This window comes from Cotesia glomerata, linkage group LG5 (genome assembly GCF_020080835.1).
Source record: "Cotesia glomerata isolate CgM1 linkage group LG5, MPM_Cglom_v2.3, whole genome shotgun sequence".
Classification (NCBI taxonomy): Eukaryota; Metazoa; Arthropoda; class Insecta; order Hymenoptera; family Braconidae; genus Cotesia; species Cotesia glomerata.
In genome coordinates, this window is record NC_058162.1 from 26492393 (window position 1) to 26520276 (window position 27884).

Consider the following 27884-nt stretch of genomic DNA (forward strand, 5'->3'; position numbering starts at 1 on the left):
AATTTTTCTCTCAAGCCGTTTTCGCTTGCTACCAAACTTTTCCATCCCAATTGACTCAGCAAGACTTAACCCTACCTCTTGATTATTTTAATAATTTTTCTCCCTATTTCTTAGCTCACACCTGAAGCTCTTTTAATTTTTATTACCCGTCATCCGGCGGAAGGTCTTTGTCTACCAAACTCACGAAAATAAACTCAGTAGCCCGTTGGCTGGCAGTAAGAAAACCCCGGAACCCATAAAAAAAGCTCACCGCAAAAATCCGAAACTAAAAATCTGGAAAAACAATTCCGTAAATCAGTAACCCATTGCTACGGTAAAAAGACAACCGTCAGAGGAATGTACGATCGAACCGGAGTTTTAGAAAGAATTTTAATATTCCTATTTTCAGAAGCACAAATAACTGAAAAAAACTCGATAAACCACATCAAGGAACTAACTCCAATGCAAAATTTAAAAGTTCTAGTGTCCAATCAAAAGATATACCCATCCGGGATTTTATAATTTCACTATTTTAAAAGCCACTTCCATCCGAATTACATCTAGCAGGTATATAGCAAAAGTTTCCTCCAAGGTTTCTGTTATAGAGCTTACGAGCAAATCTATTACACCCATAGGTCTGCAAAATCCGCCAATCCAGAGCCTGGTCAGTAGAGAGTTTAGTTTATCTCTGGCTATTGCAACGTTCGCCCAGAAATTTAGCTTAGGATCCATCGGCAAGCTTCTAAGGTCAGCAAACTAACCAAGCATCCTCAATTGGACCAACGACCTCTATTTCCTACTACAGTCATCCGTACACGGAAAAAAGTAAACTGTAATAAATAACAGTCGATTTATAATAAGTAATGATCAACTGCTAAAAATTACCATTTCAAACAGTAAAATCCTGATTTTACTATTCACTTTATAATATTTACCATTTAAACGTTACAATTTACTCTTTACGTGGAAGAAAATACTATTTCAAATAGTAATATTCGCTCTGTAAATGTCTAAAATGTTAAAGTATAATAATTAATAATTCAGACTTTGATATTTATCATTTCGTACCTAAAAAATGATCTTATGATATGTAAAATGTATAAAATAAAGTTAGTAAATTTCTAATACAAGTAACGTCAATATTTACAAAGTAAAATGGTAAATTTTAAACGCAACATTAAAAATCAAACTGTAATTATTGACTTGCTTGGACTGGTAAAATGTATATTTTAAAAGTATAATTTTTACTGTTTCAAATGTTAAATTCTCCCAGAGTGAGACCCCCTTCTCTTTCATTTGAGTTCTCCTTCTCCTCATAATATGGACTATATTTTGAAATGGCAATTTTTACTGTTTGAAACTGTAATTTTTTAAGATGAAAGAGTCGTTATTTACTATAGTACCCTAGTAGAAATAATCGAGTTTTCACTGGATATAAACCAGTAACTGGCCAGTGATATCCAGTAAAAAGCTTGAAATCGCGCCACCTACAACTAAGTCATAAACATTGGTTACACCGACAGTGTATCTTTACTAGTGTGTGTATGTTTGTTTATTTTTTGTTAACCTGTACGCATCATTATTGTAATTGTTATTAAAAACAGTATAAATAAATCAAAATTAGTGTTTATTAACGTGTAAATAATTTCCAATATATATTTCAAAATGGATGCAGTGAAAAAATGACACATTATACACAATTGCGACTGTGGGCATTAAAAAAATCTCAATTCAAAATAATCATTTTTCTTATTCTAAAATGTTAGATTTATTATTAGTCTATCAGTCTAATGATATTATATATTTTATAATGTACACATAAATGAAACTTTTTATATCATCATATCGTTTATTAAACATTATTTTGCATTTATTTGACAATTTTAATAACGCCTTAATAACCTCAGAATTTAAAACTGACAGTTTCACTAAAGCCGCCATAATGTTTTGTTAGATCTCTAGTAAAACTTGCCAGTTACTAGACAGAAACTTGATATTACACTGGCCAGTTACTGGTTTAAGTCTAGTAAAACTGGCCAGTTACTGGCTAAAAACTTGATTTCATTTCTACTAGGGTAACAGCTACTAATCACTTATTTTGGATATTAAATTATAAATTGTGGCTTTTGTACTTTCTACATTAAGTTCTGTAATATTTATATTTTTGCCCCTCCGATGTCCGCTTTACTATTTGAAACTATAAAAATTAACCGGAATCCGAGTGAATATTACAGTTTACTTTTTTCCTTGTAGATTCAACAATTTGTTATATTTTTCTGGATCTACGCTATAGTACACATTAGCTGGTACACTCCACTGCAAGACCGTGAAATTCAAATTCAGATGGTCAAGCTTTGCCGAAAATGTCCTCAGTGTTGATGACACTGAGTGTAATTCAGCTAAGAAATTAAACGCTGGTCACATTCCTCAAGACAACTTCCTGATTGTCCAGAACCTGGACTATCACTTGGTCTTTTGCTGATGGAGAAAGGGAGACTGTGTCTACTGACCACCAGTATTTATGTCTCGGACACTCGTGAGTAGTTTAATTCCAGTGGGGAGGTGTAACAGCTTTCTGCATAAGACTGATTCTAACTTTGGGTTCATTCTCAAGAGCAGACTCTGTTCGGTACACTGTACCCACGTCGTCCACTGGACCCGCTAATGGTTATGGTAATTACCGGTCCTAATTGCGAGCAATGAAATTATACGAAATATCAAAGTTTCGGAAGCGAGCCACTGGGAACAAGAATTTCAAAGTTTGTAAAATCAATGCACGTGATTGATATAATAATGATTATGGTTATGGTTAAAGGATAATGGAAAATTTTTTTTTTTTTTTAATGGAAAAATTTAATAATTATTATATTGAAAATTTATATCACGAACGGAATTAATTAAGTGACTGCTGGAGAGTTGGGAATTGAATTAGTTGCCGTGGTAGGTGCCGAGTGAGAAATATCCAATTTTCAGAATGGAAAAGCACATTAGCTGAATGTTTAATTGCTAAGAGGTAGCCAACCACTAGACCAGTGGCTAACTCACTCGTATCTGCATTTTCGGGGTGTCTTTATTTCATTTTTTATTGTGTTACTACACTCGGCTAAAGACCGTGCCAACTTTTAGTGTATCAATTTATTTAATTACTGCGCAAGAGCTCATTTGATAATTTTTTAATAAAAACGGTTGTTATTAGCTCCATGGAGAATTAATGAGCTTCTAAACTGATTATGAAAAAAATCAGTAAACTCAAAAGTTCACAAAATGAATAATCAAAGATATTGCTTCATTTTTTTGATTCAAGTAATTGGGGACAAGCTTAATTAAATTGGGGAGGTGTAACATTTCATAAATAATTTTTTAATTTTATATTGAGAGAATTTATAGAGTTTTTAACGTCCCAAATCTCTTAAGGATCATTCGTCAGATCATATTCAGCCTAGACTAGATACTCAAGCGTCAGTGCACCAATTCTGGACATAAAAATGACTATCCATAGTCCCTTATCCTCATTACATATTATTACAACCGTAAAACTCCATTTTGCAGTAAAAAATCTAATTTTGTAGCCCAGAATGAATAAATAAATAAATTGCTTCATTTTTTTTATTAAAGTGATTGGGGATAAGCTTAGTTAAAGTGGGGAGGTGTAACATTTCATAAAGAATTTTTTAATTTCGATTTGACCCAAAATTTTATACTGAGAGAATTTGTAGAGTTTTTAATCTTTATTTTGTTCCAATTTTCCTATAAAATAAATCTATGTAGAAAATCAGCTTAGATTCTCACATGGATTTCCACATGGTGTTTTCGGATGGATTCCCACACGCTTTCCGATGAGATTTTCATGTAATTTCCTGAAGGAATCTACCAAAAAAAATTAGTATAATTACATATAGTTTTATACAAATATATATATAGTTATTTATACTGTGATAGGCTAGAAAATAAAAAAAACTGGGTACATCGAGGGATCGAACCGCGAACTTTGTGCTGGTCAGTCTTCCAAGCCACCCAGTTGTCCAAGATCTTTAATTGATATTATATTCTTAAATGACACCCAAGTATACCCTATCAAAAAACGTCCATGTAGGTTTTTACGGGGATCCATAGGAATCCACATGAGAAAGTATGGATTCATATAGGAGATATGGAATCCATATGATTCAATGTAGGAATGTATGGATTTATAGGAATCCATATAGGAAACTGGAATCCATATTTCCACAGTTTCCTATGTATATTTTCCATGAGAATATCCATGTACCCTTGCCATGTGGATTTTCATATAGAAAACCACACGCATAAAACAATTTTGTTGAAATAACAAAAGACGGGATAACTGAAAAATATGTTGTGGTAACAAATGAGTGTAGTTGGAGCAAAAAATCCATTAAGTGCATTAACAAAATATTTCAAGTTGTACTAACAAACCAGTTTGTTAAATCACAAAATCAATTTGTTGCTCCTAACAAAACCATTTTGTTGCTATCATAAAATGACTTTGTTGTTGCTGTTACAAAGTGATTTTGTTGCAATAACAAAACTAATTTACTGCCAAAACATTTTCCAAATCAGCTATGTAGCTGATTATAGCGTATTTTTAGATGTATTCTTATAAAATTTACTGTAACAAATTTATTTGTTATTGCAACAAATTCTCATTGTTATTATTACAAATTCTCTCTATTACTTCAACAAATTGTCTTTGTTACTCCAACAAATCCTCTTTGTTATTTTAATAGAATAATTTTGCTATTTCAACAAAAAAAATTGTTATACCAACTAAAGTTTTTTGTCGAATCAACTTAAAGATTTTGCTGTAGTAACAAAACTTTTTTGTTGTTATAACATATAAATAACTTGTTATAACCTAAATTTTGTTATTTTAACACATAATTTGTTATCCCTATGTTAATAAATTCATTTGTTATCATAACATATCTTAGGTTATCTTAACAAAATTTTTTTCTGCGTGCATGTACCCAGTTTCCCGTTTAGATTTATAAATCCATATATTCTGGATTTTTACAGATTCTCATACAAGTCTAAATGAAATTTTTCAATAAACAAAATAAACTTCTAAATCAATCGTTATTTCCTGCCATTTAATTTGTATCTAACCAAAAACTAATACTGCAGAAATAGCAACGGAAATTTGATAAAATTTACAATTCACTAAATATTTATAAACATACAGACGTAATATCGGAATATAGGATGGAACACGTCGATAGCACGTGGATAGGCAAGTTGGTATATTTGGAATGTTAAATCTCAACTCTGAGTAAAATCCGGACGGTGAATAAGCTCGAACTCAAAGTTTTAATCACTATCGACTCAGTCCCGTTGACTACTCCACTCTGAGGAACAAGAGTAAGAGCACCAGAAAGAGAAAGAGAGCTTCTCTACGTCTCGTTTTCTCATTTCCCGGTTCGCTCTTTCTAGTCCACCCAACCAAACTCCCCAAACTCCCCCTAGCTCACCAGAGCTCGTACCTGTCTCGTTGGTACATATGGCCCGGCCTCGCTAACTCTTGTTTGTTATTATTAAGACGTAAACTTTGGTTAATATCAAACGGACTTCATCTCACTTTGAATTAAACGACAAATGAATACCCTGATTTACATTTAGAGCTCTGTGATACCTTTTACTCATTAACTTAAAATCGGTTTATTTTTTTAGTTAATAATTAGTAATCTGTAATTTTTTAAGTATTTATAAAAAATGTAGATTGGGTGGCAGATTCATGATTAAATATACTTTTTATGTCAATATAAGTGACCTAGTTTGTTTGTATTCGAAACAAAGCAAATAGAAAATGGTATCGTGGCAAAACTGGAAATCGCACAATCTACAACTAAAACACAAATATTGTATTCACACTTCTAATTTTTTTTTCATAAATACAATTCGTTTAAAAATCGTGTCTAGATATGCAATCAAGATTATTATCTAAAATTAATAATTAATAAATTTCGCAGTAAAAATATAACAAAAGTACCGAAAAGTACGCTGATAGAAGAGTTTGGTTATATTTAATAAGCTTTATTAACTATTAATAAATGATTTTTAAACATCATAAAATTTAATAAATATTTATTAACAGTTAATAAATTACTTATTAAATGTTAATAAATATTTATTAATGTTTGATAAATATTTTTTAACTATTAACAAATATTTATTTAAAATAAAAAACAATAATAGTAATTTTTAACTTCCCGCTAAGAAAATCAAAGATTTTCAAAAATCGGGAAGTTATTGTTTTCACCCCGTTTTGCAAAAATCGAGTTTTCATCAGATCTCGACGTTTGAAGGTCACAGGAAGCTTCCCTGACTATCCCCGCGAGGTTGTCACGGTGTCTGTATGTATGTGTGTGTGTGTGTGTGTGTGTGTGTGTGTGTGTGTGTGTGAAAGTATGTGAACCGCTTATAACTTTTGAACGGCTTGACCGATTTCATCGCGGTTGGTGCCATTTAAAAGGGCTTGACTAAACTTAGATTTTGAAAACTATTTGGACCGATTCAGATCAATAGATTTTGAGAAATCTTCAAAAAACTGAAAAAAAAATTTTTTTCAAATGTGGTTTTTTTGGAATAACTTTTAAACGACTTTATGGTTCAATTCCAAAAACTAATCAGCTTTTAACCTCGAAAAACCACGTCGATCGCCACCAGTCCGGTCAAAATCGGTTGATTCGTTCGAGAGATATCGTGAACGAAAGAAAACCGAAAAAAGTGTTTTTTCGGAATAACTCCGAAATTTCTAGCGCGATCAATTCAAAATTTAAGATTCTTTGTGAGGCTTGAAAAACTGCATCGAATGCTGCCAACCGCGTGAAAATCGGTTTATTCATTCAAAAGTTATTGCGGTTTAAAAATTCAAAAAATAGTGTCATCAAATCTCTAACAGACTTTTGAGCTCGAAGAGCTTTAAAGGATAGGAAAGCAATCTCTTTGAGCTCGGAGAGCTCAAAATAACCCATAAATTGTATTTTTGAGCTCGAAAAGCTCAAAAACGTCATTGGTGCAATTTTAAGCGCCTAAGTATGGAATTAGCGGGAAGTTGCAGGGATGGCCTTCAGGGTCAACCGTTTTCCTAATTTTTTTTGACACTTTCTATAACCCTATAAATGAAATACATGATAATAATTAAATTCACTTAATAAATTAACGTTTTTAATATTAAAAAATCTAAAAGATAATTATAAGCTTAATAAAATTTAGGATTTTACAATTAACGTTATTATAATGTAATATAATGAATGCAAATAATTTATACAGATGATTTTTGTTTATAAACAATCTTCATATCACATGACATTGCAAGCGAAACAAATTCACTTGGTAAAATATTTATTTACTGTTAATAAATATTTGTTAAGTATTAATAATAAAATATATATTAAAATTCATTGAATTAAACAATTGTCTTCAAATAAATTAAATTATTAATACAGTGATAGAAGGATTTAGTACGGAGTACTAAACTGATTTAGTAAAAAAATTTTTATTCATTTATTTGGGAAAAACAAATATTTGTACCCATCAATAATATTTGTTACAGTTTAATAAAAGATTTCTTTATATGAACAAAGCCTTATTACATAAAAATAAATATTTAGTTCCACCAAATAATATTTAGTAACAGGTACTAAATATTTCTTTGGCAAGTATTGTCGGTAGATGGCTATGCTTTAATTCCAATGTTTATGTGATACATAATCTATTTACTGACTTAGATTATTTTATTCAGCTCGATTTTGGGAGATTTATTAAACCTTTAAAAATACACATACTCCCAATAAATGTCTTCTATTTATGTCTTTTCTCAGTGGAGTTTAGTTTACATTATTAATTTGTCTATTATTGATATATTAAAAACTTGTTTAATTTTAAATTTTATAAATGTCTTAAACAAAAAAATTAGAAAAACGGTAGACCCTGAAGGCCATCCATGCAACTTTCCGCTAATTCCATACCTAGGTGCATAAAACTGCACTAATGACATTTTTGAGCTCTTTGAGCTCAAAAATACAATTTATGTGTTATTTTGAGCTCTTCGAGCTTAAAAGTCTGATAGAAGTATCATAGAACAATATTTTTTAAATTTTCTAACCGCACGAACTTTTAAATGAATCAAACGATTTTCACGCGGTTGGCAGTATTTGACAGAATTTTTTTAGTTTCATAACGAATCTTCAAGTTTGAATTGATAAAACTAGGAAATTCGGAGTAATTCCAAAAAAACACTTTTTTTGGTTTTCTTTCATTCATGATATTTCTTGAACGAATTGACCAATTTTGACCAGCTTGACGGCGATCGACGTAATTTTTTCATGCTAATAGCTGATTAGTTTTTGAAATCGATCAGTGCAGCCGTTTAAAAGTTATTCCAAAAAATGTCGTTGAGTTATGTTAAAAAAACACTTGTTTCCAAATATTTTATCGAGGATATCTCTCGAACCAATCAACCAATTTCCACGTTGTTGGCGGCAATCGACGCGGTTTTTTAAGCTTTAAAATTATTCTACATCATCAAAAACGATCCGAGAAGAAATGACGAAGTTATGTCAAAAAAACACTTTTTTCGGTTTTCTTTCGTTCACGATATCTCTCGAACGAATCAACCGATTTTGACCGGATTAGCGACGATCGGCGTGGTTTTTCAAGCTTAAAGGTGGATTAGTTTTTGAAGTTGATCGATAGAGCCGTTTAAAAGATATTCCAAAAAAACCACTTTCAAAAATAATTTTTTTCTTATTTTTTTTGAGATTTTTCAAAATTTCTCAAAATCTATCGGTCCGAATCGGTTCAAATTCTCAGGAAATCTAAGTTTGAGGGAACTCTTTAGAACGCCGTTTAGTACGTTCCGATCGATTCAGTCGTTCAAAAGTTATAAGCGAGTCACATAGTCACACACACACACACACACACACACACACACACACACACACACACACACACACACACACACACACACACGCGATTTTACCCACAGCGAGATGAGCTGGAGATGATCCTAAAGAAGAAAATCCAACCAGAGACAATAGTAGAAGCAATGTTGTCATCAAGAGCCTCCTGGAACGCCATCAGCACATTTGCAACAGAAGTCCTCATAGACTTGCGTTCCATCGAAAGAAGAAGAGCAAATGACAACAACTAGAAGAAAGGTAAAATAACACCTTAGCTACCAGAAGAAAGAGCAGTAGCTAGATCCTCCCCTCACGAAGTAATGCCTAACGGCGGTTTCCATGAGGGATTAGGGGAAAGAGGAAAAGGTGTTTAGGGTTTAGTCGGTAGGGGCGCTAGCGTCGAGTTTTAGTATGACACTGCGTTGAGTCGCCACATATCCAGGCCAAACAACTATGCCTAGAATCCGTAAAAAGGATTCCCCCCCCCCTTAAAACAAAAAAAAAAAACACACACACACACACATACAGACATAGTGACAACCTCGCGGGGATAGTCAGGGAAGCTTCCTGTGACCTTCAAACGTCGAGATCTGATAAAAACTCGATTTTTGTAAAACGGGGTGAAAACAAGGGGAAGTTAAAAATATAATTTAATGAGATTCTTTTCTTTATAATACCTTATATTTTTACTTAAAATTATTTATTTTAATTATTTTAAGTTGAAAAGTTAGTTTAAACGCTTAAATTAGTTAAAAAATTAATTTTTTTGATACCAATAAATGATTTATTGCGTAGCAATAAATCATTTGTTAAATACTACTAAATATTTATTTGGTGAAACTAAATGGGCTTTAATAAATGATTTAGTACCTATTACTAAATATTTAGTGATGAAAGGTTTGTTACTAAATAATTTAGTATCTGTTTCTAAATCTTATTGAATAGAACTAAATCCTTCTATAATTAATAAATTAATAAATTTCGCCGTAAAAATATAATAAAAGTACCAAAAAGTAAGGTCTATAAGTAAGTCCTAAAAAATTTCCAATCGATTGAAATATATTGAATAATAAAAGAGGAAATAAGACAACAATTGTTATCCAGGCGCCACGTAGGAGCTTTTGGATTTATAACGCAGTAAACTTGACGATGCGTATGATCTACACGTCACACACGTTACCACCCCCTGTGACGGGGAACGCATCCCCACGGATCGTATAAGCATCCATACTATGAACTATATATATTTTGTAGTAGACACAATAACCATCGGGTCTATCAAATAAAACTGAAATTCATCCGAACTTTTTAAAATCTCACCCCCGGGCTTAATTCCGTAAACTTTGTAAATATTTTCAGTGTTATAATTGTATACAATTTATTTGAGTGGAAATTTCTCACGTCAGTGTTAGTATACTGCAAAAAAAAAAAAAAAAAAAAAAAAAAAAGAAATGGAGAAACAAAAAAAAATATTTCAGACGAGAAATCCAAACAAGTTGGAATGTATGCGAATTGCTCGGATGTTTAATGCCCCGTGATTTCTCGACGATTCGTTAACGCTAGAAATAGTTTGCCTGTTGGAGGCAAATAAAATTGTGGTTTTGCAGAACAAGCTGAAGAGGAAGGGGTTTGGGGGCGAAAAGTGAAGAGAAATAAGGGGGTTGAAAGGGGGGCCACTGGCATTTATCAATTCCCCCAGTTTACGAAACGAAAAGTTTTAAACAATCAACGTATGCTTGTTTGTCTATCTAACTTTTTAATTAATTCTACCGTTGACTTTTACATATAAATAAATAAATGAATTTAATTTTTTTTATTTACCAATTACTGCTTCCCACGTACCTGCAACATAAATTAATATTTATATCAATATGATGGATTTTTAGATAGGATAAAGTTGAATTTGTAATGGGGAATAAAATGTTGGGTTAAATTGTAGAGTACAACGGAAAAAGGAAATTAGTGTTTACTAGCAACCTTGCAGTCACTATGTGAACTATAAATAAATAAAATTTTGCTTTATTAAATTATGACTTTTGTTAAATTGCACTGTACTTTCTTAATTATTGACGTTTTTAAATATATAAGCTCATCTCGATGTTACACTCTTCAAGAGCTTTCATTTGAGTACCCACATGCATTTTTGATATATTTTTCATATATACATATATATATATATTAAAGATATAAGCTCATCTCGATGATATACTCATTAAGAGCTTTCATTTGAGTACCCACATGCATTTTTGATATATTTTTCATATATACATATATATTTTAAAGATATAAGCTCATCTCGATGATATACTCATTAAGAGCTTTCATTTGAGTACCCACATGTAATTTTGATATATTTTTCATATATATATATATATATAAACATATGAAATATATAAAAAATTGATGTGGGTACTTAAATGAAAGCTCTTGATGAGTATATCATCGAGATGAGCTTATATCTTAAAAAATGTCAATAGTTCTCAAAATACAAGGTCATTTCTTAATTATTGATAATTTTAAAGATATAAGCTCATCCCGATGTTACACTCTTTAAGAGCTTTCATTTGAGTACCCACATACATTTTCATATATTTATATATATAAATATATAAAATATATGAAAAATTGATGTGGGTACTTAAAAGAAAGGTTTTGATGGGTGTAACATCGGGATGAGCTTATATCTTCAAAAATGTCAAAAGTTCTCAAGATACAATGTCATTTCTTCATTATATATCTAGAGATAGAGAATTAGAGAAATGGATATTTTCTCGACACCATTATCTTAAAAGTCGACTATGCTACAATAATGATTATAAATTTAATAAATTCAAAGTCTCATTAACAAAATCGAAAAAGTCTTTGGTGTTGAGAGATTTTTCAGCTCATTCCCCTCGATTAACGGGATTCGTTTGCGTACCGACGTCTCTAATCCTCAAGAAGGGTGGTTTGACAATTAGAATCACTAAGGACCAGAGGAAAGAAGTGCGGCAGAAGGCTGGCAAAAAAAAGTTTAATTATAAACACCGTGGCATTGGTAAAACGACAACGAAAACTACAACTCCGAACGACGATCCGACTATCGTCAACTCGACGGGCAAATGGTCACGGCTCGAGAAAACTCTTTCAGCCAAACGAAGGGAATCCGTCTGGAGATTATCCCCAGCTTGAAAAAGTTGTTAATTACTTGGATTTTTTCTTTCCTGTTCTTCTGCTGCCACCCACACATAGTTACATTTTTTGCTCTTTCACTTCTACACTTCGCTTTTTTTTTTTTTTTTTTTTTTCGTAAATCCGTTGCTTGTCATCGACAATTAGCGCGGATCAAATCAAGTAGTTGGAAATTTTTTTAAACAATATAAATGAATCGTTTATTTGAGAAACCCCATGAGTCAAAAACACTAAATTTTTCAGGAGAAGCAACAAACATTTTTCTCGGTTAAGTTTGCATTAACATGTTTGCATGAACCAATTATGAATAATAATAATGTTAGTATCCCGAAAAAATATTTCAGCATGAAAAAATTTAATTATTAATTACTACTATTCATAATAATGATTTGAAGTTGATTTATGGGGTTTCTCACCAAAACGAACAAAATAGTAATAAAATCATTAATTTATCAATTTTTCTCGTCAATTATTTATTATATTTATAAAATAAAGTACAAAATATGTATTGGAACTACAATTAACGAAAATTATAATAAATCATCTATTTTTAAATTCAAATTAGTGAACTGAGAGTCAACAATAAAACAACATTTTAATTTATCACAATCTAACTTTATAAAAGTAAAATTGCAAAAATTATTAAAATCAAAGCATTTAACAGTAAATATAATATATTTTTATTTGGTCATCATTAATTTTAGAATTTAAATCAGTTAAATCAGAGTCAACAATAAAATAACATATTTTTAATTTTAATCCATCAAGCGAATATTGTAAAACTCATTAAAATTCAAGTATTTAACTGTAAATTTAGTTTCTAATTATCTAATAATCAATCATTTTAAAATTAAAGTCAGTGAAATCACATCAAACAATAAAACAATAATTTAATTTAATTTTTTTAAACCCATAATGCGAAAATTATTAAAATTTAAGTATTTTGCATTGAACTAAATTTTTCTTCTCAGAAGAAGTTTTTTTGAAAAAAAAAAACAAAAAGAAATTTATTTTTGGAATTTTTAAATTGATTGTTTATTCGAAAAACCCTATAAGTCACTGACTTATAGGGTTTCTCAACAAAACGAGATTTCCCGAGTCAGAATAATGAACCTACATAAGCCTACATGAACCTACATGAGCCTACAGGACAATTTTTAATTGTTTCGATCGATATTTTTATCTTTAATTGTTTCGATTGATCAATATAACCTCGCAAAATACACTTATACCAATATTAAATAGTACAATACAAATAAATTTAAATAGTAACTAAAAATTTATTGATAAAAAAACTTAAAAATTCAATTTATAAATTGAATAATATCAATCAAAACAATTGAAAATTATTCTGTAGGCTCATACACGGGAAAAAATTTCTGGGAAAATTTACGATACAACTATTGTAAAGCTGGACTATACTTTGATTACTATTAATTTTCAAATATTTTAGAAGAAAAAATACTATTTATTCATGAAAAAATACGATATTACTATTGTAAAAAGTAAGAGATGAAAATTTCCAGTGCTGCCTCTGTATCTTTCCAATAGAACTATAGCAAATTTTACAATAGTTGAATTGGAATGTTTCTCAATTAGTGTGAGTGATGGCCGTGCACAGCGCTAGACTCCGAGTTTATGTAAATGTTAAAGGATATGTGTCTTAGTTTACCTCAGATAGCGTAGAGGGAGAGTCTCTGGCTGCCAACACAGAGTTCTGGGTTCGATTCCCAGATAGCACGAAAATGTCGGTTTCTTTTTTCGATTACTGTACAGGTACCAATTAGTTCAACCTTCTATCTCTCTCCCTCCCTAATATTTCTTTTAAAAAAACCAACTGTGAATTTTTACAATAGTTGAATGGTAAAGTTCACAAACACATATTGTATAATTTGCTCTATAGTATTCGACTTTTTAAGACTCTTGCTTGTCTTATTTGTTGGATAAAATTTACAATAGTAGATCGTAAAAATTACTAAATAAGAAGTATAGTCCACCGTTACTCTTTTATTTAGTAAAAATTACAATAGTAAATTAGTAAAAACTCCTTCAATTTTATTTCCGTGTATAGGTTCATTATTCTGACTCGGGTTATATCGACCGATTGGTTAGGTCTTGAACACGGATTTAATATTTTTTGGTACTGGTATAAGTGAGGGGAAATTCAAAGAACCAAAAAATGCAACAAACCCGGTTTCGAAAAAAATATTACTTATGGGGTTTCTCAAATAAACGATTCAAATATTGTGAGTGAACTACTTTGTAGTGGCCGGGCCATTAGTACCTAGAGAAAGCGTAGGTGCCTTTGCCATGGGAACATAAGGGTCGAGGATATGGTGGCAGAGGAAATACACCCAGTAGAAACTTAGTTCGCGGTACCCTTCAAATATCGTTAGCGTGCGAGCATACACATCGGCAGCAGGCCTTTAGGGGTTGTTCTGGGTGCTACTACCCGCTGGTCTATGCTACGCTCTGCACATAACTGGTTACATAGAGAAACTGCGAAGGTTCTGCTGGTAATTTTCCGGAGTTTGACCAACAAGAACAACCAACAACAACAAACCGCCTGAACTGGACTCGGAAAACTGGACCGCCCTCGCATGTTGCGTCCGGTCAAAGTGCAGCTAATATCGAGTGTGCGAAGGCGGAAGATTCAACTTCAAACTTGTCAAACCCTTTGCTACCTTCTGTTTGTTTACTTGGAATTATTTTGGCTTTGCTCTGAGTTGATTAAATATTCAGGGATATTAATTCATTTATTGCTTCAAATTTTTGGTCTAATTCGAATAATGATCAACTTTATAATTCTCTATATTATTAAGAGAATACGAAAAAAATTTTGTGTCCAGGATAGTCATATATATGACACTGAGAGACAATTTTATTTAATAGTTATGAAATTTTATTACTATTTAATAAAACATTTATTTGGCTAATCACAAATAAAAATTTATTAAATATTAATAAAATTTCCTTAAATACTAATAAAAATTTTATTAAATACTAATATATGTTTTATTAAATACTAATAAAATTTTATTAAATACTAATAAATTTTTCTTAGTATGTAAAAGATGTCTGTCATAAAGACAACATAAAAGTCGGGAGTAAACAAATAGGTTAGGTTAGGATGTCTCGTTTAAAAATCTTCATATTATTTATTAAAAGATATTACTGTGAAGATATAATTGACTATATTATAATTAATACAAATTAATGTTATGTTATGAAACATAAATTATGTATTGTAATTAAGAGCATTTAACTTTTAGATGTTTATATACCTTAATAAATTAAATTGATCAATATTAATTTTATTTTTTTGAGATTATTTGCTTACCGTAAAACTTTTGGAACAAGTACAAACTACGCGTATTAATGACAGCAAACAAAAGCGACGCTCGTGGTTATTGTAATAAACACATATTAGTATTTAAGAGAATTTTATTTAATACTAATAAAATTTTATTTATGTGAAATATAATTTTATTAATATTAACTAAGTTTTTTTTTTTTTCAAGTCCAAATAAACTTTTTTATTACTATTAAATAAAATTGTCTCTCGGTGTAGTAATGGAATTTTATTACTATTTAATAAAACGTTTATTTGGCTAATCCCTAATAAAAATTTATTAAATATTAACAAAATTTCCTTAAATACTAATAAAAATTTTCTTAAATAATAATATATGTTTTATTAAATACTAATAAAATTTTATTAAATACTAATAAATTTTTCTTAGTATGTAAAAGATGTCTGTCATAAAGACAACATAAAAATCGGGAGTAAACAAATAGGTTAGGATGTCTCGTTGAAAAATCTTAATATTATTTATTAAAAGATATTACTGTGAAAATATAATTGACTATATTATAATTAATACAAATTTATGTTATGTTATGAAACATAAATTATGTATTGTAATTAAGAGCATGTAATACAGTCTGTTGTCGGTAATTCAGTTTGGACTAGTGATAACAAATGCCAATTGAATATATCAGATTGTTTATTTGAAACACATAAAATGCACTGAAGATTATCAGGCTGACTGTCAATACTCCCAACACTGTTCAAAAAAATTAAACTATAGTTTATTTACTATAGTAAATGAAATTTTTTGTTGATAATTAGTTTTCTATTCAAACCTAGTTGCATTTTAATAATTCTGTCTTATAAGTAATCTAAACTAAGGTAAAGATTAACCAAAAAATTAAATCAATCTCAAAGATTATATTGGTTGTAAGTCTATGAGTAATTTCTTTATAGTAAAATTTATTTACTTGAATATATGATGGGCCCGGAGATAAGGCAGTTTTACGCGCGAACTCTACCTATTTATTTAAGATTTTGTTATTTTTTTTCAATGATTAAATTTAAAAATAGAAGAATCAATTTACAAAGGACTATTATTAACATACTTGGGCCAAGTTTAATAATTTTTTGTTAAAAAATTACTTGGTCAAAAAGCGTCTCAGTCTTTTGTCCAAAATTTGAATATTCTCTGTCCTACATGTTCTTAAGCACATTTTACTTTTATATGTTTATATACCTTAATAAATTAAATTGATCAATATTAATTTTTTTTTTTTTGAGATTATTTGCTTACCGTAAAACTTTTGGAACAAGTACAAACTACGCGTATTAATGACAGCAAACAAAAGCGACGCTCGTGGTTATTTTAATAAACACATATTAGTATTTAAGAAAATTTTATTTAATACTAATAAAATTTTATTTATATGAAATATAATTTTATTAACTAAGTTTTTTTTTTTCAAGTCCAAATAAACTTTTTTATTACTATTAAATAAAATTGTCTCTCAGTGTAGTAATGGAATTTTATTACTATTTACTAAAACGTTTGTTTGGCTAATCCCAAATGAAAATTTATTAAATATTAATGAAATTTCCTTAAATACTAATAAAAATTTTCTTAAATACTAATATATGTTTTATTAAATACTGATAAAATTTTATTAAATACTAATAAATTTTTCTTAGTATGTAAAAGATGTCTGTCATAAAGACAACATAAAAGTCGGGAGTAAAAAAATAGGTTAGGTTAGGATGTCTCGTTGAAAAATCTTAATATTATTTATTAAAAGATACTAGAATTTAATTTGCGCGCGCAAGCCGCGCCTCATATTTATTTTCATGATATATTTATGTGTCGTTTATGTATATTATGTTCGTTTTCAACCAATCAGAATGAGAATAATTATTTTCAACCAATCACATTGCGAATAAATTGGTTTCACATACATTTCATCTCAATTTTATTATGGGATTACTGTGAAAATATAATTGACTATATTATATTTAATACAAATTTATGTTATGTTATGAAACATAAATTATGTATTGTAATTAAGCACATTCAACTTTTATATGTTTATATACCTTAATAAATTAAATTGATCAATATTAATTTTTTTTTTTGAGATTATTTGCTTACCGTAAAACTTTTGGAACAAGTACAAACTACGCGTATTAATGACAGCAAACAAAAGCGACGCTCGTGGTTATTTTAGTAAACACATATTAGTATTTAAGAAAATTTTATTAAATACTAATAAAATTTTATTTATATGAAATATAATTTTATTAATATTAACTAAGTTTTTTTTTTTCAAGTCCAAATAAACTTTTTTATTGCCATTAAATAAAATTGTTTCTCAGTGTAATAAAATTAGTTTTTTTAGTAAAGTTTAGTGTCGTTACTTAATTTTACTAAAAAATAAACTGATTTTATCATATGACTATCTTGGAAAGAAAATTTTTCTTATTCTCCTAATAATATTCTTCGATTAATTGTTATATAATTCAAAAAAATTTTTATCAAAATTGCAATAATAAAACATAGAATTATACTTATTAAAATAATTATCCATATCACTTAAGAAATGAAGTGTAAATGAGTATCATAAAATAGCACGGTTAAATTAAAGGGATGAAAAAAGTTGGAGATGTTTAGATTAGGGATAACGTATACAATATATTTTATTAATCTTATGTTATAACTCATGTTATTCCTAGTTCTGACACTTGACCTTTTTCATGCTTATATCTGAACTTCCTTATGACTTGATGTGTTGTATAACCCACTAAGTGTGACGAGAAATGGTTCACTTCGGTGTTATATCCGAGTATCCATGTCCGAGGGATCCCCGAAAAAAGTATCGTTGATCTTATGTAACTACAAGTTATTATTATTATCATTTCCGTCTCCCGGTTGCTTTCGAAATATTAAATTCTAGGGTGCGACAAGACTCGGTAAACATTTAACATTATCCGCAAATATAACCGGCGACCCTATCAATAATTCTTTACGTACTCGGGTTGACCCTTAACTTTAATCTGTAATAATATCGAGTAACTGTACAAACGATAGTTTTTTTTATCGGTGATAGAATCCAGGAATTCAACTAAAAATCACACGGCTTATTTTACAGAGAAATCGAATCGTTTATACTTTTGTTATTTATATACAGTTTGATATAAATTACCGTCATTTTATATCTGTCAGAGGTGATGGAAAAATTTTGAAGGTGATGATGTGGAAATAGTGTTGTGCTATTTCGAAGGCTAGAATTCTCAGAGGATCTCTAAGATTGGAATACCGCTGTATGGTCAGGGAAATCTAAACTTCGAGAACTTTACCGCTACTTCGATTCTTGTTCGAATGGTTTTGAGTAACCTTCAATCTAGTGTTTTACATGTAGCTCTTGATTAAGTAAATTGTATTGCTGACTTAGAAAGTAAAAAGAAAAAAAAATATTACTTAAATAAATAAAATTTTGCTTTATTAAATAATGAATTTTGTTAAATAGCACTGTAATTTTTTAACTATTGACATTTTTAAAGATATAAGCTCATCCCGATGTTACACTCATCGAAACCTTTCATTTAAGTACCCACATCAATTTTTCATATATTTTATATATTTATATATTTTACAAATACCATATAAATAAAATATATAAAAAATGCCATGTGGGTACTTAAATGAAAGGTCTCGATGAGTGTAACATCGAAATGAGCTTATATCTTAAAAAATGTCAAGAATTAAGAAATAACCTTGTATCTTATCAACTATTGACATTTTTAGAGACATAAGCTCACCCCGATGTTACACTCATCAAGAGCTTTAATTTGAGTACCTCCATCAATTTTTCATATATTTCATATTTTTATGTATATTATATATATATATATTATATTTATATATATATATAATATATATATATATATATATATATATATATATATATATGTATTTATGAAAAATATATGAAAAATTGATGTGGGTACTTAAATGAAAGGTTTCGATGAGTGTAACATCGGGATGAGCTTATATCTTTAATATATATGTTATATATATGTATATATGAAAAAAATATATAAAATACATTTGGGTACTCAAATGAAAGCTTTTGATAAGTGTAACATCAGGATGAGCTTATATTTTTGAAAATATCAATAATTGAAAAATGACCTTGTTCACGGAAAGAACAAGATGACACTGGGTATCATCCCAGATTATACTAAGTAAAAAAAAAATTTAGATAGTAGCTAGTATAACCCAAACTACAATGAGTATAATCCAGATATCACGCAGTATAATCTGGATTTTTTTAGCTACAATCTTAAATTTTTTTCACCACAGATATCACTGAGTATAATCTGAGATGATATTCAGTGTCATCTTATTCTTTCCGTGTATCTTGTGAACTATTGACATTTTTAAAGATATTAGCTCATCCCGATGTTACACTCATCGAGACCTTTCATTTGAGTACCCACATCAATTTTTTATATATTTATATATATCATATATATGTATATATGAAAAATATATAAAAATGCATGTGGGTACTCAAATAAAAGCTCTTGATGAGTGTATCATCGGGATGAGCTTATATCTTTAAAATATATATTATATATATGCATATATGAAAAATATATAAAAAATGCATGTGGGTACTCAAATAAAAGCTCTTAATGAGTGTAACATCAGGATGAGCTTATATTTTCAAAAAGGTCAATATTTAAGAAAGTACAGTGCATTTTACAAAAGTCATTATTTAATAAAGCAAAATTATATTTATTTATAGTTCACATGGCAGTTACATAGTGACTGCAAGGTTGCTAGTAATCATTAAATAATAAAATCTCTTTGAACTCATTAAAAATCCACTTTTTTTAATTTAAAAAAGTAAAACACTATCCGAACTTTCCGATTGAAATTAATACAGATGATAATGATGCTATATTTCAAATGTTTAATTTAAAGTTTGAAAAGCCATTAAATTTAATACAACTCAAATAAATCTAATAATTACTATTGACTCTGAAAAGTTTCCCATAAAAAATAAAAAATAAAAAAAACCCCGAAACTGGTTTCATGTAAAAATAATTTATTTATCAAAGGGCGTGCATTTAATTTAAAGTGGTAGATCGGAACGGCGCCAGAGACTTCGAAAACTCGAATAAAAAAAGGGTAAAGCTAAATATGTTTGATGATTTTTTAGTCCACCGCAATGAAATAAAGATATCGATATGATGGTACATACAACTTTTCAAATGTCAACACTTTTACGATCCAGAAGTGAGTTTTGCTTTGGCTCACGCGCTTTTCTCTTACTTTTTTACTCTCCTTTACCTCAACAGTAAATTTCATTTCACAGGATTCTCACTGAATTTATGAACACGAAAGACCGAAGCTTTACGATCCCTGGAATTTTCAACGCCGAAGGGAGGCACCCGACTGTAGAAGGGGATGAAAAAAGTTATTTATATTTTTTTTTTTCATTTTTTTTTGTATCATTGAGATGTGACTGCCTGACACGTTTCGAATAAAAAGCCAAATGACTAAAAGATTTCAGCTTTCAAATATTTATGAGTCCAGAAAAAATAAATTTAAATATACAACAAATTTTCACTAATAATTTTACTATTTTTGATTTTTAATTAATACATCTGAGCTTTTGTTTGAAGCAAGCAAAACTTTTTTTAATTTATTGCATTTAAATTAAAAATTTTGCAATCACTATAGATAATTTTACTTAATAGTAATAAAAAAGTTTATTTGGACTTGAAAAAAAAAACTTAGTTAATATTAATTAATTAATTTATAAATTAATTAATAAAATTATATTTCATATAAATAAAATTTCATTAGTATTTAATAACATTTTCTTAAATACTAATATGTGTTTATTAAAATAGCCACGAGCGTCGCTTTTGTTTGCTGTCATTAATACGCGTAATTTGTACTTGTTCCAAAAGTTTTACGATAAGCGAATAATCTCAAAAAAAAACAATTAATATTGATCAATTTAATTTATTAAGGTATATAAACATCTAAAAGTTAAATGTGCTTAATTACAATACATAATTTATGTTTCATAACATAACATAAATTTGTATTAATTATAATATAGTCAATTATATCTTCACAGTTATATCTTTTAATAAATAATATTAAGATTTTTCAACGAGACATCCTAACCTAACCTATTTGTTTACTCCCGACTTTTATGTTGTCTTTATGACAGACAACATCTTTTACATACTAAGAAAGATTTATTAGTATTTAATAAAATTTTATTAGTATCCCATAATAAAATTGAGATGAAATGTATGTGAAACCAAACTATTCGTGATGTGATTGGTCGAATATATCATATGCATGAAAATATATGCAAAGTCTATAGTCAAGGCGCGCGCTTGCGCGCGCAAATTTGAATTCTAGTTTAATAAAACATATATTAGTATTTAAGAAAATTTTTATTAGTATTTAAGGAAATTTCATTAATATTTAATAAATTTTTATTTGGGATTAGCCAAATAAACGTTTTATTAAATAGTTATAAAATTTCATTACTATTAAATAAAATTGTCTCTCAGTGTAGGACAATTAAATTTTTCAATTCGGTCACAAAACAAACTGTCGCAAATTCGTAGTCTGGCCGGGACATTTTCGGTCGATTTTCTGGATTAGATTCTTCTAACGACTGAGCCATTCGAACTCTATTTTCACCCTCGTTTTCTACCTTTGTCTCCTAATAAACTCTCGTATTGTCGATCAATCTTTCGGGCATTACCAGCTCTAATAAATGCCCCTAAATGACCCGCCTATTTCATCAATTAGCTTTGTTATTTACTAAAATATCTTGCCGATATTTTGCCTAGAAAATAATTTATCGTAAGGTAAAAGCCCCAATAGATGATCACGTACCAGTATATGATCACTCCATGTATTTGTATATTTATATTCACAAATATATAGTATACAAATACATGGAGTGATCATATACTGGTACATGATCATATATTGGGGCTTTTACCTTACACGGAAAACAGTAAACTGTAATATTCACTCAGATTCTGGTTAATTTTTATAGTTTCAAACAGTAAAGCGGACATCGGGGTGGCAAAAATATAAATATTACAGAACTTAATGTAGAAAGTATAAAAGCCACAATTTATAATTTAATATCCAAAATAAGTGATTAGTAGCTGTCACTATAGTAAATAACGACTCTTTCATCTTAAAAAATTACAGTTTCAAACAGTAAAAACGGCCATTTTAATATATAGTCCATATTATGAGGAGAAGGGGAACTCAGATGAAAGAGAAGGGGGTCTCACTCTGGGAGAATTTAACACTTGAAACAGTAAAAATTATACTTTTAAAATATACATTTTACCAGTCCAAGCAAGTCAATAATTACAGTTTGATTTTTAGCGTTGCGTTTAAAATTTACCATTTTACTTTGTAAATATTGATGTTGCTTGTATCAGAAATTTACTAACTTTATTTTATACTTTTTACATATCTTAAGATCATTTTTTAGGTACGAAATGATAAATATCAAAATCTGAATTGTTAATTATTATACTTTAACATTTTAGACATTTACAGAGCGAATATTACTGTTTGAAATAGTATTTTCTTCCATGTAAAGAGTAAATTGTAACGTTTAAATGGTAAATATTATAAAGTGAATAGTAAAATCACGATTTTACTGTTTGAAATGGTAATTTTTAGCAGTTGATCATTACTTATTATAAATCTACTGTTATTTATGACAGTTTACTTTTTTCCGTGCATACGGAATTGTTGTTATAACAATGATCGTAACAATTTTTTTGTTTCAATTCGGACGATTGATAAAATAAGAAAATTTTTATTTATTCACTCACCCCGGGCCTCGCATGAACTCAGGTCACGTTCATGTACGATATTAGCCTTTCATACTGACTACAATTCGTTCAACATATCCTCCTTTGTGTAAAAAGGACTCGCAAACAGAATTTACAGTTATTTCATAAAGAATAAGAATGGAAATGTCTTTACACATACTTTTCTTTTGTTATAATGTATTCAACGTTCGAGAAATATTTTACTTTTAAAAAGAAAATATTGATTTGATCAATTAGTTAATCTATTTTCGCTGGTTTGATATTTTTTGGATTTCTTTGAACTAATTTTTATGAATTTTTATTTTAATAATTTTTCATTATAGAAACTCATAATTTAGTCAACTGTATCGAAATAATTTTATAGCAAGAGATTCCTTAAAATTGATAAATTTATCTTGAAGTTCGCACTCTTAGCTTCTATTCAGGCTGCCAATCATCTACTTTTAATGATTTTTAAAATTTATTTTGCAGCTTTTAAAATTTGGAAAAATATTTCAAAAAATGAATTTTATGGGGTGGCTTTAAATAACTTTTAAATACCATCACGTGTCCTAGTTTTTTTAACAGACCTTTAAGCTTATGAAATAATATTTTGTCTGCACCTTAGTGATACTATTTCCAAAAGTGTTATTTACTTTCCATCGGATGGTACTTTAATAAATTTAATAAAGATGGAACTCAGGTTGGATTGTCATCGGATGATTCTTCAGCGATTTAAGAGTAATTTTATGGAATAATTGATGAGTTATCTCTTGAATAAATGGAAAGAAGATATAAGTGATTATAATTTGGAAAAACATTATCTCATTGGAATACTTTAATTACTAAACATTCGACAATTGTCCAATTTAGTACCTCAATATTTATCAAATTACTTTGAAAATTTTTTTTAATAACATATTTACTCCTTGTTTTCCTCTTGATGACATTTCACAGAATATCGATTTTTATTGTATATTATTAAATGATGATTGGTAATAAATTTTTGCAGAAAGGTAAAGTTTGTTTTTTTGAATTTTTGAAAAATTGAATTTTTTTATTATAAGAACTCATAATTTAGTCATTTGTATCGAAATAACTTTCTAGCAAGAGATTTCTTAAAATTGATAAATTTATCTTGAAGTTCGAACTCTTAGCTTCTATTCAGGCTGCCAATCATCTACTTTTAATGATTTTTAAAATTTATTTTGCAGCTTTTAAAATTTGGAAAAATATTTCAAAAAATGAATTTTATGGGGTGGCTTTAAATAACTTTTAAATACCATCACGTGTCCTAGTTTTTTTAACAGACCTTTAAGCTTATGAAATAATATTTTGTCTGCACCTTAGTGATACTATTTCCAAAAGTGTTATTTACTTTCCATCGGATGGTACTTTAATAAATTTAATAAAGATGGAACTCAGGTTGGATTGTCATCGGATGATTCTTCAGCGATTTAAGAGTAATTTTATGGAATAATAATAATAATTGATGAGTTATCTCTTGAATAAATGGAAAGAAGATATAAGTGATTATAATTTGCAAAAACATTGTCTCATTGGAATACCTTAATTACTGAACATTCGACAATTGTCCAAAGTACCCCGATATTCAGTAATTTTTGATAAAAAATTATTTTTCTTAGCAAATCCTTTTAATCTATCGATCACAATTACAAAGACAATAGCGGTACCCACAAAACTACAACTTCGAAAACCGCAATCACATTTTCGCACATTCTCATCGAGCTAATTCAAATGAATAAGCTTGGCGAACCGTAACGCTCGCCTTACAATAACGAACCGGCTCAAATAGGGACAAAGATCTCGTGCCAATTAATGTCCGACAACGATGATCCTGGTGAAAAGCCTCGTCGACTCGTCGCGCCCTTTTGCGGGTGCACACCTACCACATTCTCCTAAAACCCGCTTGCATTTCTCCCGATACAATCAAAAAATCTCTTTGTCTTCTCCGCCCTCGCTTTCTATCGAGTTTAACAAAACCCAAAAAATCACCCATATATTATTCATGATACACAATAAAAATATTTCATAATCACCCTTTATTTCCCGGGTCTTTATTTCTCTTCTCTATAAAAGGGAAAAAAGTTGATTAACGAGAATATTATCAGCAGCGATGTTAATCCTTAATTAATAATTAGAGTTAGTTGAATTTATTTTCCGCATTTATCAAACAAAAAATTGTTTGTTGTTTGTTGCTTGTTGGAAAATTTTTACAAATCAATCAGAGATAATTAGCATCGGAAACAATGGAAATGTATATCTCGATGCGGTTGAGGATTTTAGATAGTGCGGGTTCAAATTCTGTGGAACTTGATTTTGAGGCGAGCTTCAAGGATTTACGTCACGTTCGCGGTGTAATATTGTCGGGTGTGAATGTGGCCATTGAGCGGTACAAGAGTTTACTATATACATATATATAATTATCTCTATACATATACATATATATTAGTTGTGTACGATGAGGGATGTGGGATGTGAAAAGGAGGAAATAGCGAAAAGAGAAAGGTGAAATAGAGTAATGGTGTATATGAGGGTGTCGTTGAAAACGAAGGAGGTGAAAACCGAGTCAGAATCGGAGTTTTGGGGTGTGTTAGAAGGCTTTGGAGAGTGTTAGGGGGTGTCAAAAGCTACTGGGAGGTTAATACAATGGAAAACTGGTACAGCGTGTAAGGTGAATTTGAGCGGCGAGACTAGATATCTAATTAACAGGGTATGACAATGGAAGAACCATTCGTCGTAGCTTCTGAATCATATCGTGACGGGTGTATGCTTGTATGCTTACTCCGCCCGGAAAGGAACAACTGCCTATTCATCAACACATGTTTGTTGTGCTTTTATAGAGGAAAAAAAAATTTTTTTTACAGTATAAATGGCTAAAGTTATTGTTGGGAGTTTTAATTGAGTTATTTTGGAAAAAATATTTTTTTTATAATTATTTTCTTGAGAATACAGAATTTTATGCATTATTTTAATCTGTAAATCAGCACTGTTATGGATGATCATAATTTTAGTTAAAGAGCTTCGTAATAATTCTAAGAGATGGCGCCAGTGGCGTGTGACGTCACTAAAAAGCGGGCTTTTTAAAAAGTAATATTAAATACTTCAGAAAACAAGCATTTTACTTGATATTTTAATGATTCAAACTAAGATAAAATAAGGTAAAAGCCCCAATTATTGACAGGGTCTAAATATCGACACCCTAAAATATTTTTAAATATATTTAATCATCTGTAATAAGAATGACTATCATATAAATTTTTATTAAATTCTAATTAATTAAAAAATTGAAAAAAATTACTCAATTCAAAATATTAAATATTAATTATTGAAAAAAAATAAAGAGCACCAGTTGATCAAACCAGCTTACGAACGGTTATTTTCTTAACAACTGATTAGAAAAGCATTTTTTTTAAATGCCGAGTTTATATTCATTTCTTCATCTAATAATATCATCTTTTTTTTTTTTTAATTAACAATATATGAAAAATTTATAAAATTGAATAATCGAAATTAATTGTATGCTTTATAATATTTAAATAATGGGTGTCAATAACTAGTTGATAATTTTTAAGTTGAATCTCATATAGACAGCCATTCGACAGCGCTATCACGCCTTTTTTTGACTTTAACCTAAAAAATTAACTGTAAGAGTTTGAACTCTTCTGATTAGATAAATAATTTAAAAATTATTTTTTATATTTTTAAAAGTAATTATTTATGGAAATTATTATTAATAAACTTTAATAAAATTGATTACTTAATAATAAGTTTGGATAAATAAGAATAAGCAGATGATTCTAGGCATGCTTAGTATAAGTGTCAATAATTGGGGTTAAGATATGTCAATAATTAGATTAATCAGTTTTTTAACCTGCCAATAATTGGTATATCCGGATAATCTATTTAATTATTTAAAATTAGTTAGTAAATAGTGATTATCATTTTAAAGAAAGAAATTAATTAGTAAAAACATTACTTGAGACATTACCACAAACAAAATTCAACAATATTGATATTCAATTACTTAAAAAAAAATCAAATCATAACTTTGTCTGTTATAGTGTCAATAATTGGGACTTTTAGAGTTTTTTTCAAGTTAAATCCAAAATAATCTTTAAAAATGCAAATTTAGAGTATTTTTTCGGAATGTTATAATAATTTTACCATCTATTTTACAAATTATCCTTAAAAGGTCGTAGAAAATTTAATTATCAATTCAACAGTCCGTTTTAATCAGTAAATTTGCTTTATTGATATAAAGCACTGCATCTATTAAAAATAACTAAATATGTAGAAAAAAAAAAAGTCAAACTGAACTTTCCACCTGGCAATTTAATAGCCGTGGTGTATGGCCGTGTGTCGCATTGTCAGTCTGCATTTATCTTGTATTTCCCAGCAAGCTTTTACATTTTGCATCGGACCGTCGTCTGGAGTCAGAACCACCGGAAACTACTCGTTTCGGAAAAGTTTTACATTGCACATTGAAACGGGCTATAACGGGGAATATAAGAGTGGTATATCGTATGTCGTGTATCGTATATGCAAAGAGAGTGTAGCCAGTACAGAGAAGGTAAAAAGTACACATCAGAGAATGTTGTCACGTG

At 29.2% G+C, this 27884-nt stretch overlaps 1 protein-coding gene and 1 long non-coding RNA gene across 10 annotated transcripts in view; both read right to left on the minus strand.

The window, feature by feature from the left end:
- The window catches only part of LOC123265192, a 398621-nt gene that overhangs the window by 278492 nt on the left and 92245 nt on the right, over positions 1 to 27884 (minus strand). The window lies entirely within an intron of this gene.
- Positions 19072 to 22818, minus strand: LOC123265198. The gene is made up of 4 exons (XR_006509532.1): positions 22806 to 22818; positions 20412 to 20417; positions 19658 to 19792; positions 19072 to 19083 (listed from the first exon to the last, which is right to left on the minus strand). It is a non-coding gene; the product is annotated as an uncharacterized LOC123265198 (long non-coding RNA).